We start from the raw sequence: 13,821 nt of genomic DNA, 5'->3' as shown, positions 1-13,821 counted from the left end.
GCCAATCCACCTAACCCGCACATCTTTGGACTGTGGGAGGAAACCGGAGCACCCGGAGGAAACCCACGCACACACGGGGAGGACGTGCAGACTCCACACAGACAGTGACCCAGCCGGGAATCGAACCTGGGATCCTGGAGCTGTGAAGCATTTATGCTAACCACCATGCTACCGTGCTGCCCCATGCTACAGCGCTGCCTCAATACTGCACTGGATTGTAAACCTTAGTTTATATCCTCAGTCTAGAGTGGAACTTAAACCCACAATCTTCTGGCTTAGAGGTGAGAGTGGTGCATTTAACCCATTGAGCCACAGCTGAGACTGTGCACAGTGTATTTTGTAAAATGAAACTTGGCTTTCAAACTACAGTCCTTCTGTGTCATACGACAGCTATTAATTTCTGTAAACTTCTGAGAGCCCAAAGTTTCAAAATTGTACCCGCAACATTTAGAACTATTATAGTGAAAAGCTTGTGGTTCAGTAGGTAACATTCCTGTTTGAGTCAGTCCCACCCCAGGACTCAATGGCCAAAGAAGGTGCGTTCATAACACAGGCAAACAGGTTGAGTATCAACTTGTAAATCCTTCCAACATACACACCAGTGGTAAGAGGAGGAGAGATTTTTATTTTATTTTATTCCTTTCTTAAAGTTACAAAGCCAATGTGCAGAGTGACAGGGTAAGCCTTGATTAATCTCTTTGCTTGCTCCAAAAAACAATTCAAATTGAATCCAATTCATGGTCCCCACAAGAGAGACAAATTAGATCCAAAATCATAGGATAGGGTCTGATTTTGGGCTTGATTCTACACTTGATCTTAGCCAAATGGCCAAGAAGCAGTAAGAGCATTAAAAGCAGGGACGATTCCTGGTCAGCTATGTGATGGAATGAATATGGGAGCCTCTACCATCACCACTGAAAGCTTCAGGCTACAACATGCATGTGAAAATGTATGTTGCCAGAGCAACCTCTCAGGAGGAGCTAGTTGCCTGGATGGTGGTGTGCATCAGATTGGTGTCAACAGCATGGAGTTTGATCCCTGTTCTGGCTGGGGTGGATTTGGGATCTGCCTCCTTGCCTTACCCATGGTGCTGTGGGTCAGACCTGCCTTTGGGACAGGGTATTCAAGGAGAAGTGGAATTGTAACTTCCCCTGATGGTTGTGGATTTTACCATGCTTCGTGGACCAAAGAACAGGAATATGGCTGGTTTCATCCTCAATCTGCTGTCTGAATTGGTTACCTTAAATAGGATGATAGGATCACTGTTTCTGCCATTATCAGCAGGCTGAGGGAAAGCATCCCAGTTCCTTCTGTCTCACATGCACATCTGAAGTTAAGCTCAGTCCAGGCTACAATACGACAAATTAAATCATCAAGTCAGAGAATGTTTACAGCACAGAAGTAAGCCATTTAGCCCTGTTATGATCCCAGTTGATGCTACAATTGGACGAGAAGATCCCAGAATGGAACCCTCGCTCAAAATATCTTAACATTTACTTTTTAAATAAATGAAACATGGAGGAACAGAGTCACAGAACTGCTAATTAATTTTAATAAGAAAGAGACCTTTATTAAACTTGAAAAAAATGGATCATAATACAATGCTCCTTTAATCGCCCCGTAGCTTAACAAATACACACAGGTTTTAAGATTTAAAAAGATAGCACAGTACACTTGAAGCTACAGTCTCATTAACACACAAAATCCCTTCTTAAATAGAGATTGGTTGTGATCAAATACACACTCCTCTCTGAAATCAAGTTAGTGTGGGTGGTTTTCTCCTCAGAATACTTCCAGATGATTGTCACAGAAGGTTCCAAACTCTAAACCCCAAAACACGCTTTAAAATCTTCTCTCACAATCATGCTTGCCATGAGCGGTTTGAATTTCGAAATCCAATCCACATTTTCCAAACGACTCCTCTGAACTGAGCTTTTGCTCCACTTTTACCACCGAATCCACTCCAGGAGTTTACACCAACCCTTCAGGATTTCTTTGCCTTGACTAACTTCCACTGTTACACAAACTCTCCAGCCAATACTGTCTTTCCAATGATTTTAAAATTTGTTTCACAGACTGTTGTAAGACATTCCAAACCTTTGGATTTTTTGAGGAACCTTGAAGATTACTTTAAGAAACCTAGTTTCTCACTAGCCGAGTTCTTCTCAACTTTGTCTGTGGTGCCCTTGAACAGTACCCTGTATATTTGCAGGTTTCTATAACCAGACAGCATTTAGTTTCTCTGGAGCTTGCTTTCTTGCGCATTATTCCAGTGTAAAGCAGAGCTGAGAAATGTTTCCTCTCTTGCTCTCTATCTGCAACTGCTCCGAGCGTTTTCTGACTTTCAAATTTAAAAAACTAAGAATAAAGTTTTTTTGTTTTACCTTAACAAGAACCTCTAGTTGCTAAGCAATGCCTGTATACCTCTGCTGGCTAATTGATGTTTTTTTCACGCCATGGCTTTCTCTATCACAATAAAATGGCAGTTGGAATTCAAACCAGCCCCCACACATACAAATACCTTTGTCCAGCATGAATCTAACGCCAGGTCCCTTCCAGGCACAGAGCATTAAATTAAACCCACTGAAAATTATACTTTATTTTTAATGTTTACCAATATACAAAAAAATCCCTTAAAACAATCTTTGCGTTCCTTTTTTAAAAATAAATTTAGTGGTCCCAATTCATTTTTTCCAATTAAACGGCCATTTAGTATGGCCAATCCACCTATCTTGCACATCTTTGGGTTGTGGGGGCGAAACCCACGGGAAGAATGTGCAAACTCCACACGGACAGTGACCCAGTGCCAGGATTGAACCTGGGACCCCGGCGTCTTAAGACAGCAATGCTAACCATTGTGCCACGGTGCTGCCCTATCTTTGCTTCCCGAATAGCCCGTGCTACCAGTACCGGCTACAGTAGCACTAATGCTCACTGGCCAAGTGTTTGGGAAGAATGGTCACTTTGATCAGGCACTGAAAAACTGAGTTGAATTGTCCTCAGGGAACAGTGCCCAACAACAATCACAATCTCTTAAAAATGAAGGATAAGAAAAACCTGCATTTATCTGGCACCTTTCATTTTTTTTCTTTTTTTTTATAAATTTAGATTACCCAATTAATTTTTCCAATTAAGGGGCAATTTAGCAAGGCCAATCCACCTAACTTGCACATCTTTGGATTGTGGGGGCAAAACCCACGCAAACAATGGGAAAATGTGCAAACTCCACACAGACAGTAACCCAGAGCCGGGATCGAACCTGGGACCTCAGGGCCGTGAGGCAACAGGACTAACCCACTGCGCCACCGTGCTGCCATCTGGCACTTTTCATGACCTTAGGATGTTTCAGCATTTTACAGCCAAGTACTTTTGCATTGTAGTCACTTATGTAATATAGGAATGACAGCAACCAACCTGCACACAGGTGCACAACTAACCTACCACAAACAGCAATGTGCTAATCACCAGATAATATGATTTAATGATGCTGATTGAGGAATAACGAGGACACAAGAGAGAATTTCCCAGTTCCTCTTCAGACTAGTGTTATGGAATCTTTTATAAAACTATTGTGAGCATATGAGGCCTCAGTTTAACATCAGGGCAGCACGGTAGCACAAGTGGATAGCACTGTGGCTTCACAGCACCAGGGTCGATTCACGGCTGGGTCACTGTCTGTGCGGAGTCTGCACGTTCTCCCCGTGTCTGTGTGGGTTTCCTCCGGGTTCTCCAGTTTCCTCCCTGATGTGCCATCAATTATAACAAAGACGAGTTGTGGAACGACACTGTGGCTTTAATAAGCTAAACGAGAACCTGCTGCCAACAGATCCCAAGCTGGGACAGAGCCAGAGGTCGGCCACCTTTATACAGAGCCTGAGGGGAGAAGCCACAGGCGGAGCCGGCAGAGACAACAAACAATATATACAATACAGTAATAGAGGTTTACCACAATATATATAATACAGTAACAGTGGTTTACCACAATATATATAATACAGTAACAGTGGTTTACCACAATATATATAATACAGTAACAGTAGTTTACCACATTCACCCCCTGTTAAAAAAAAGAGTATGGCGGGGGTGAAGTGGACTTAAAGAACGAGTCTGTTGGGGGCTTTGACCTTCCGCCTTGAACGCCTCAGTCCCGGCTGTGGTGTGGGCACTGGTGTCGAGACCTGCGCATCCGGGAGCGTGTCATCTTCTTCTTCGTCCGGTAGTTGAGTCGGTGGAGAGGGGGATGATGAAGGGGCGGGGTGGTGGTGATGGTCACTGGGGGGCCTGCGGGTGCCAAATTCCGAAGTAGCCGAGTAGCGGTGGAGGGAGACTGTAGGGTCGGGGGTGGTGGTGATGGTCACTGGGGAACCTGCGGGTGCCAAATCCCGAAGGGAGACTGTGTCCTGCCGTCTGTCATGGTGTGCCACGTAGGCATATTGTGGGTTGGCGTGGAGGAGAACCGTTTCGATCAGGGGACCGGATTTATGACTCCTCGCATGCTTCCGGAGGAGGACGGGCCCTGGTACTGTCAGCCTGGATGGGAGCGAGACCCCTGAGGTGAACTTCCTGGGGAAGACAAACATTCGTTGGTGAGGGGTCTCATTGGTAGCAGTGCACAGGAGAGACCGGATAGAGTGGAGCGCATCGGTAAGGACCTCCTGCCAGCGGGGGACTAGGAGACTTCTAGACCGTAGGGCAAGAAGGATGGCCTTCCAGACCGTCGCGTTCTCCCTCTCCACCTGTCCGTTTCCCCGGGGGTTGTAGCTGGTAGTCCTGCTTGAGGCAATGCCCTTGCTAAGCAGGAACTGACGCAACTCATCACTCATGAAAGAGGAACCCCGATCGCTATGGATGCAGGTGGGGAAACCGAATAAGGTGAAGAGACTGTGCAGGGCCTTGATGACAGTGGCAGAGGTCATGTCAGGGCATGGGATGGCGAAAGGGAAACGTGAGTACTCGTCAATAATGTTGAGGAAGTACACGTTATGGTCAGTGGAGGGGAGGGGCCCTTTGAAGTCCATGCTAAGGCGCTCAAAGGGGCGGGAAGCCTTTACCAGCAGCGGTCTGTCTGGCCGATAGAAGTATGGTTTGCACTCCGCGCAAACCTGGCAGTCCCTGGTCATGGTCCTGACCTCCTCGATGGAGTAAGGCAGTTTGCCGGCCTTGATGAAATGAAAAAAACGGGTGACCCCCGGGTGACAGAGGTCATTGTAGGGGGCCAGAAGTGGGTCTACTTGTGCACGGGCATATGTACCATGGGATAGGGCATCTGGGGGCTCATTGAGTTTCCAGGTCGATACACGATATCATAATTGTAGGTGGAGAGTTTGATCCTCCACCTCAGGATCTTGTCATTCTTGATTTTGTCCCGCTGTGTGTTATTAAACATGAAGGCAACCGACCATTGGTCAGTGAGGAGAGTAAATCGCCTGCCGGCCAGGTAATGCCTCCAATGTCGCACAGCTTCCACAATGGCTTGGGCTTCCTTTTCAATGGAGGAGTGTTGAATTTCGGTGGCCTGGAGCGTACGGGAGAAGAAAGCCACGGGCCTGCCCGCCTGTTTGATGGTAGCGGCCAGGGCAAAGTCAGACGCATCGCTCCCCACCTGGAATGGGATGGACTCGTCTAACTGTATGCTTTGTGGCTTTGACAATATCTGCCTTGATGCGGTTGAAGGCCAGGCGGGCCTCAGCAGTCAAGTGAAAAATGGTAGATTTAATGAGTGGGTGGGCCTTGTCCGCATAATTGGGGACCCACTGTGCATAATAGGAGAAGAACCCCAGGCATCTCATCAGGGCCTTGGGGCAGTGGGGGAGGGGAAGTTCCAGGAGGGGGTGCAAGCAGTCGGGGTCGGGCCCTTGGACCCCGTTTTCCACCACATAGCCAAGGATGGCTAGGCGGATTGTGCGGAAAATTCATTTCTCGTTATTATATGTGAGGTTAAGGAGCTTAGCGGTGTGGAGGAAATGTCGGAGGTTAGCGTCATGGTCCTGCTGATCATGGCTGCAGATACGGGAACGTGGCCCGCAGCCCGCACTGGTCAACCATTCGCTCCATCTCCCGTTGGAAGACCGAGACCCCATTGGTGACACCAAAGGGGACCCTGAGGAAGTGATAGAGGCAGCTATCTGACTCGAAGGCAGTGTATTGGCGGTCCTCCGGGTGGATAGGGAGCTGGTGGTATGCGGACTTCAAGTCAACAGTGGAGAAGACTCAATACTGCACAATCTGATTAACCATGTCAGATATGCAGGAAAGGGGGCACGCATTGAGCTGCGTATACCGGTTGATCGTCTGATTGTAGTCGATGACTATCCGGTGCTTCTCCCCAGTCTTGACGACCACCACTTGGGCTCTCCAGGGGCTGGTACTGGCCTCTATGATCCCTTCCCGCAGGAGTCGCTGGACCTCTGACCTGATAAAGGCCTTGCCCCAGGCACTGTATCGTCTGCTCCTAGTGGTGACGGGCTTACAGTGAGGTTACAGACAGTGAGGGGGGGCAGGGGTCCACTGAACTTCAGGGTAAGGCTTCGGAGGTCGCATTGAAAACCAAGACCCAGTAATAGGGCAGCGCAGAGATGAGGGAGGACGTAGAGCTTGAAATTAGCGTACTCTACACCCTGTACCGAAGGGGTTGCTACACAGTACCCCCGGATCTCCACGGAATGTGATCCAGAAGCCAGGCAGATTTTCTGGGTTGCGGGTAAAATTGGGAGGGAGCAGCGTCTTACCATATCTGGGTGCATGAAGCTGTCTGTGCTCCCGGAGTTGAAAAGGCAGCTTGTCTCGTGCCAGTTGATCCTGACGGCCATCATGGATTTAGTGAGGCGTTGAGGTCGCGACTGGTCAAGGCGAGCTTCGGAAGGTGGGTGGGCTGGTTGAGAGTAGCGGAGACCAGCGTATGACTGGGTGAGCAGGGGTTCCGGGAGTCTGGGTGTTTCCAAGATGGCGGTCCCCACGGGTCGCACGTGGTGGGTGGGGTCAAAGATGGCGGCTCCCATGGGTCGCACGTGGTGGGTGGCGAAGATGGCGGCCCTCACGGGTCGCACATGGCGGGTGGCGTCGAAGATGGCAGCCCACACAGGTCGCACATGGCAGATGACATGGTAGATGGGGGCAGTCCCGACAGGCAACACGCAGCGCTGCTGCTGCTGGGTCTGGAAACTTTCGGAACAGGTCGGGCCTGGCAGACTTTGGGAAGTGGCCCTTCTTTCCACAACCATTGCAGATCGTGCTCCATGCTGGGCAGCGTTGGCTGGAGTGCTTACCCTGGCCACAGATGCAGCATCCGGAGTTGACAGATTGATGCGCGGCACAGGCTTGCAACGCACCCAGGTCGAGTGATGGCGGTGCCCACAATGTCCACGACGTGGTCGGAGCTGAAGGCATCCATGTTATGGAAGGCCACTTCAAGCGAATTTGAGAGCTGCACTCTCTTGGAGGCTGAGTGTACCCACTTCTAGCAGGCGCTGGCGGGTGTAGTTAGATTTTAAGCCAGTGACATAGGCGTCCCTGATCAGCAGCTCCGTGTGCTGGACAGCCAATACCGTCTGACAACTACAGTTCCGGCCGAGTACCCGCAAGGCCGCCACGCAATTCACTCTCCTCACTGACCAACGGTCAGTTGCCTTCATGTTCAATAACGCACAGCGGGGCAAGATTAAGAACGACAAGATTCTGATGTGGAGGATCGAGCTCTCCATCTACAATTACGATATGTTGTATCTTCCTGGGAAGCTCAATGAGCCCCCAGATGCCCTTTCCCGCGGTACATGTGCCAGCGCACAAGTCACAATAACTTCTGTTAGCCCGGGGTCACTCGCTTTTTCCATTTCATCACAGCTCGCTACCTGCCTTGCTCCATCGAGGAGGTCAGGTCCATGACCAGGGACTGCCAGGTCTGCCCGGAGTGCAAACCACACTTCTAACGGCCAGACAGAGTATCTGGTAAAGGCCTCCCACCCCTTTGAGCGCTTCAGCATGGATTTCAAAGGGCCCCTCCCCTCCACTGATTGTAACGTGTACTCCCTCAACATTGTTGATGAGTGTTCCAGATTCCCCATCGCCATCCCCTGCTCTGACATGACCTCTGCCACCGTCATCAAGGTCCTGCACAGCCTTTTCACCCTGTTCGGGTTCCCCGCCAATATCCACAGCGATCGGGGTTCCTCCTTTATGAGCAAAGGGTTGCGTCAGTTCCTGCTCAGCAAAGGCATCGCCTCCAGCAGGACGACCAGCTATAACCCCCGGGGAAACGGACAGGTAGAGAGGGAGAACGCGACAGTCTGGAAGGCCGTCCTCCTAGCCCTACGATCGAAGAATCTCCCAGTCTCCCGCTGGCAGGAGGTCCTCCCTGATGCACTCCACTCCATCCGGTCGCTCCTATGTACAGCTACCAACATGACCCATCATGAACGTCTGTTTGCCTTCCCCGGGAAGTCCACCTGCGGGGTCTCGCTCCTGTCCTGGCTTACAGTCCCAGGGCCCGTCCTTCTTTGGCAGCATGCGAGGAGCCATAAAACCGACCCCCTCGTCGAGAAGGTCCAGCTGCTCCATGCAAACCCCCAATATGCCTACGTGGCACATCAGGACAGGCGGCAGGACACAGTCTCCCTTCGGGATTTGGTTCCTGCAGGCACCCTGGAGACCATCACCACCCTCACCACCCCCCACTCTACACCGTCTTCCACCACCCCTGCCCACCTCCCTCGCGAACTGACACCCGCAGGCCCACCGGCGACAAATACCACCACCTCCGTCCCTACACCTCCCCCTCCTTCACCGACCCAACATCTGGGTGAAGAAGCTGATGACAACACGCTCCCGGACACGCAGGCCTTGACGCCGGCGCCAACACCACAGACAGGACTGAGGCGATCACGGCGGAAGGTCAAGGCCCCCGACAGACTGGACCTTTAAGACCACTCCACCCTCGCTGGACTTTTTTTAAACAGGGGATGAATGTGGTAAACCACGTGACTGTATTGTCTGGCCTGTACTGTATCATACATGCCTGGGCTTGTCCTGGTTGGCTCCGCCTGTGGCTCCTCCCCTCGGGGCTTCTGTATAATAGTGGCAAGTCTCTGCCTCCGGCCCCAGTTCAGGTCCAGAGGCTGGAGGCTTGCTGTTTAGTGTATTAAAGCCTCAGTTAAGTTTATCAACTCGTTGTGTATTATTGATGGTGTATCATAGTGAAAAGAGTTGCATTTCTTAATTTGACACAGTAATAATGTGACTCTGTTACAAGTAAGGAGACATTTAAGAAGATGAACGTTAATTTCTGTTACTCCATTCCAATGTTGGCTAAGGCAATAGTCACTGCTTAATTCCATTCCCCTGCAACCTGCCCTCCATTTTTCTAAGAGATGTAAATGCTACAATGGCGGATGAAATAGTTAGAATATGCCCGTCAGTTCATTTAACCAGAAAAATGAACGGAAAGAAATAGAACCAGATAGATTAGGAAACTGATTCTTTACTTAAATATACTTCAGGGCAAAGGTACATTGAGTTCACATATAAAAACAAGACAAAGAGATGTTTTAATGGCAACAATATTAAGATTATTTTGTTTCAAATCTTATCCTTGCATTTAACACATTTAAGATCCATAGAATCCCTACAGTACAGAAAGAGGCTATTCGGCCTAATTGCTGAAAATCAGAGACAGCAATAAACTTTCAAAAAGTGTCTAATGAACCATTCTACAAATAATTCTTCTAATATTTTAAATAAAATTTATAATAATAAAGCTTCTACAGTGTTTTTTACTATAGTGAAGATCACCAATCAAACGATAAGCCCAGCTTCTTATTTACTGAACAATTTATACATGGTACTCTAGTTTAGTGATTAAAATGACTGTATGAGCCCTATGAAATGAAATGAAAATTGCTTATTGTCACGAGTAGGCTTCAATGAAGTTACTGTGAAAAGCCCCTAGTCGCCACATTCCGGCGCCTGTCCGGGGAGGCTGTACAGGAATCGAACCGTGCTGCTGGCCTGCTTGGTCTGCTTTAAAAGCCAGCGATTTAGCCCAGTGAGCTAAACCAGCCCCCTGCGGGGACATCCCAGATTCACTGAATGCTTTGTGTTGTCAGTCAGGTTTGCAAAAATCAGCTTTCTCTACTAAGGTGGGGGGGGAAAATCAACCAGGGGCAGGTTCAATAGAAAAGCAAATTGCAGGTTCTGGAAATCTGCAATAAAAATAGAAAATACTCAGCAGGTCAAGCAGCATCCATGGGCAGAGAAACAGGGATAATGGGCAAGATCTTCCAGCTATTCACCCTGGCGGGATCGTACAGTCCCACTGATGGTGCACCACCGCCACAGTTTCCCGATGGCATGGGGTAGATGCAACGGGAATTTCCATTGATGGCAATGGGGCCAGAAGATCCGGCCAACGGCCCACCTCACACCTCCGAGAAATACACCACGTACGTGGAGGCCAGAGAATCTTGCCCAATGTTTCAGGTCAATGACCTTTCATCAGAACTGGAAAAAGTTAAGGGATTTAACAGGCTTTAAGCAGTACAGAGGCAGGGAATGGGAAATGGGAAGAAGCAGTGAACAGAATGGGAGGTATGTGATAGCGTGGAAGGCAGGAAAGATTAAATAACAAAACAGATGATGGTGAAAGACAAAAGGAGAAGGGTGGTATAGTACAGAAATAGCAGTCTTTAAAGGAAAGGACAGAATCATAACCTTTGATCTAAAGTATTAAGTGTGAAATGCATTTATGCATTTATAAATGAAAGATGAGATGCTGTACCTTGAGCTTCATTTGAACAATGTGGGAGTCGGATGACAGCAAGGTCAGTGTGGGTGTAGACAAAGAATTAAAATAACAGTCACACTTGCAGTATAATTCCTGGTGTAATTCAGCTCTGTAAATTTCAAAGAGATAGACCCATATTCAGTACAGGTCATTTATGAATTACTCAAAAGCATATTTGGCTATTTTCAAGAAAGATTCAAAATACATTAATTAAGGCCTATAAACTGATTAAACAAATTCAGACTAGAACTGAACAATAGATGAAGATAGCAGCTCTGGCAATTTAACTTCAGCTGCCAAATATTTAGAGGCAAAGTCATTCACAAAACTTTAAAAGTAAAATTTTTAAAAGTGTACTCAAGTAACATGTTTTACCAACCATGGCAGATCCTGACTCCATTTCGTGTGATTTTATATTTTTGCATGAAGTTAGGCAAGTTGCTTTTATATATGCTGCGAGCTTCTGACATAGATTTTGCACAACTGTTAGTAATTATGGAGTAACCTTGCCTGAGGCAGCAAGTAGCAACTAACCCACAATTTCTTCCCTTGCTGCTGCTTGTGAGAGACTCACGTTAATAATGTCACAAGCACAGCAGTACAAAATAATGAAAACAGCTTCAAACTGGTCTCTAGGAATTGCCATCTGGAAAGGCTTTTTGTGTTCGTATGTACGTGTATATAGATCAAATGCGTAATTCTGCAAGTTAATTTGCAAAATAAATCAACTACCGGCTGCGAAACATTATATGCTCCAGTGGCTTTGAACAACAGCTAACACCTAAATGTGAATCCTTTCAAGGGCAATGGTGATTTGTTGGTTCCTGTCAGGCAGGTATCATACAATGGAAGCATGCAGTTTTCATCTGCTTGAAGCATTGAAAATGTGCCTTTTACAAAAGCTGACTAGTTGCATATTGTGACACTGAGCAAATGTATGTAAACTATGGGTGTTTGTGGTTATTAACATTGTGCACATCCTATCCTGCATATTATTCAAGCATGCGACTCAAAAAAACACAACTATTAACTTTGTGGCATGCTAACCTATTTGTTTCGCGAACTAGGTATTTAAAATTCACTTCATATGGGAGCAGGGCTGTCTATACACTGCCTGGCTACAATAGGTGCAAATCGGGAATGATGTGCAGAACCGTAATACCATTTGTACTTACCTTTGGATTTAAACAGAAAGTTGAAACGGGAAAACATTTGCACAGAATCCGAACACTAACCATTTATTTTTCAGCACTCATTATCTCTTCTTTTCATCAAACCTCCACGTTTACTCAGTGGTTAGCACTGCTGCCTACAGCACTGAGGACCCGGGTTTGAATCCCGGCCCCGGGTCACTGTCCGTGTGGGGTTTGCACATTCTCCCCGTGTCTGCATGGGTTTCGCCCCCAAAACCCAAAGATGTGCAGGGTAGGTGGATTGGCTACGTTAAATTATTCCTTAATTGAAAAAAAATAATTGGGTACACTAAATTTAAAAAACAGAAAAAAAATCTCCAGCCTTATCTGCCTTTTGTTATCTTTATTGTTGCCTTAAACAGTCATTTTTTTTACTGCTAAACAAGTTAAAGATATTTCACTATTAAAATGGTTAATTTTTCTGATCTTTCTGATGCAACTTTTCTTTGTTAAGTATTGCTGTTTCCTGGAGTTGAGTAATAACCAGAAAATCGACAGAGCCAAGTTAGAGCAGTGCAACGTCTGAAGATGAACTGCATAAAAGAGATAGAAAAGAGATAATTGTGCCGTTCTACAGTCAAGATAATGTTTACATTTATCATCCAACAGTGAAGATTGTGGGTGGCAAATGAGCAAAAAACTCAATGCACTGTACAAACAGGCTCAGCCCCTCAAGGCTGCTCCACTACTCAATAGATCATGGTTGATCTGATTGTAATCTCAACTCCACATTCCGGTTTACCCACAATAACCTTTCACCTCCTTGCTTATCAAGAATCTGTCAAGCTCTTCAAAGACTCTGCTTCCACCACCTTTTGAGGAACAGAATTCCAAAAGCTCAGGATGCTCGAAGAAAGAAAATTCTTTTCATTTCTTCCATCTTAAATGGTTGAATCCTTATTTTTAAATTGTAACCCAATACTATATTATTACACAAGGGAAAACTTCCTCTCCAAATCCACCCTGTCAAGGCCCCTCATAGAACATAGAACATAGAACAGTACAGCACAGAACAGGCCCTTCGGCCCTCGATGTTGTGCCGAGCAATGATCACCCTACTCAAGTTAACTTATCCACCCTATACCAGTAACCCAACAACCCCTCCCAATTAACCTTATTCTTTAGGACACTAAGGGCAATTTAGCATAGCCAATCCACCTAACCCGCACATCTTTGGACTGTGGGAGGAAACCGGAGCACCCGGAGGAAACCCACGCACACACGGGGAGGACGTGCAGACTCCACACAGACAGTGACCCAGCCGGGAATCGAACCTGGGACCCTGGAGCTGTGAAGCATTGATACTAACCACCATGCTACCGTGCTGCCCTTAAGGATCTTATGTTTCAATCAAGTTGCCTCTCACTCTTATAAACTCCGGTGGATCCAAGCCAAGCCTGTCTAACGTTTCCTCAAGACAACCTGCCAATTCTAGGTATTAGTTTAATGAACCTATTCAGAACTGTTTCCAACGCATTTACATCTTTCCATAAATAAGGAGACCAATACTGCACACAATACCCCAGATGTGGCCTCACCAAGGCCTGTATAACTGAAGCATAACCTCCCTACTTGTGTTCAATTAGCCTCACAATATGCTGTAGCATTCTATTCACTTTCCTAATTACCTTCTGCACTTCATGCACTAGGGACACCCAGATTCCTCTGCATCTGACTGTAAGGAACTGTGCTTAACTACATAAGGCAGCAGGGTAGCGCAGTGGTTAGCACAGTTGCTTCACAGCTCCCGGGTCCCAGGTTCGATTCCCGGCTTGGGTCACTGCCTGTGCGGAATCTGCACGTTCTCCCCATGTCTGCGTGGGTTTCCTCCGGGTGCTCCGGTTTCTTCCCACA

The 13,821-nt window shown here is 47.2% G+C and overlaps 1 pseudogene; it reads right to left on the bottom strand.

Annotated features, from left to right (window-relative positions):
- Positions 1–623: 623 nt before the first annotated feature.
- LOC119978928 lies at positions 624–840 on the bottom strand (annotated as a pseudogene).
- Between the last annotated feature and the right edge of the window lie 12,981 nt (positions 841–13,821).

Source organism: Scyliorhinus canicula, chromosome 1, assembly GCF_902713615.1.
Source record: "Scyliorhinus canicula chromosome 1, sScyCan1.1, whole genome shotgun sequence".
Classification (NCBI taxonomy): Eukaryota; Metazoa; Chordata; class Chondrichthyes; order Carcharhiniformes; family Scyliorhinidae; genus Scyliorhinus; species Scyliorhinus canicula.
The sequence above is the reverse complement of the archived record's forward strand: the minus strand, read 5'-3'. Positions and strand labels throughout refer to the sequence as shown.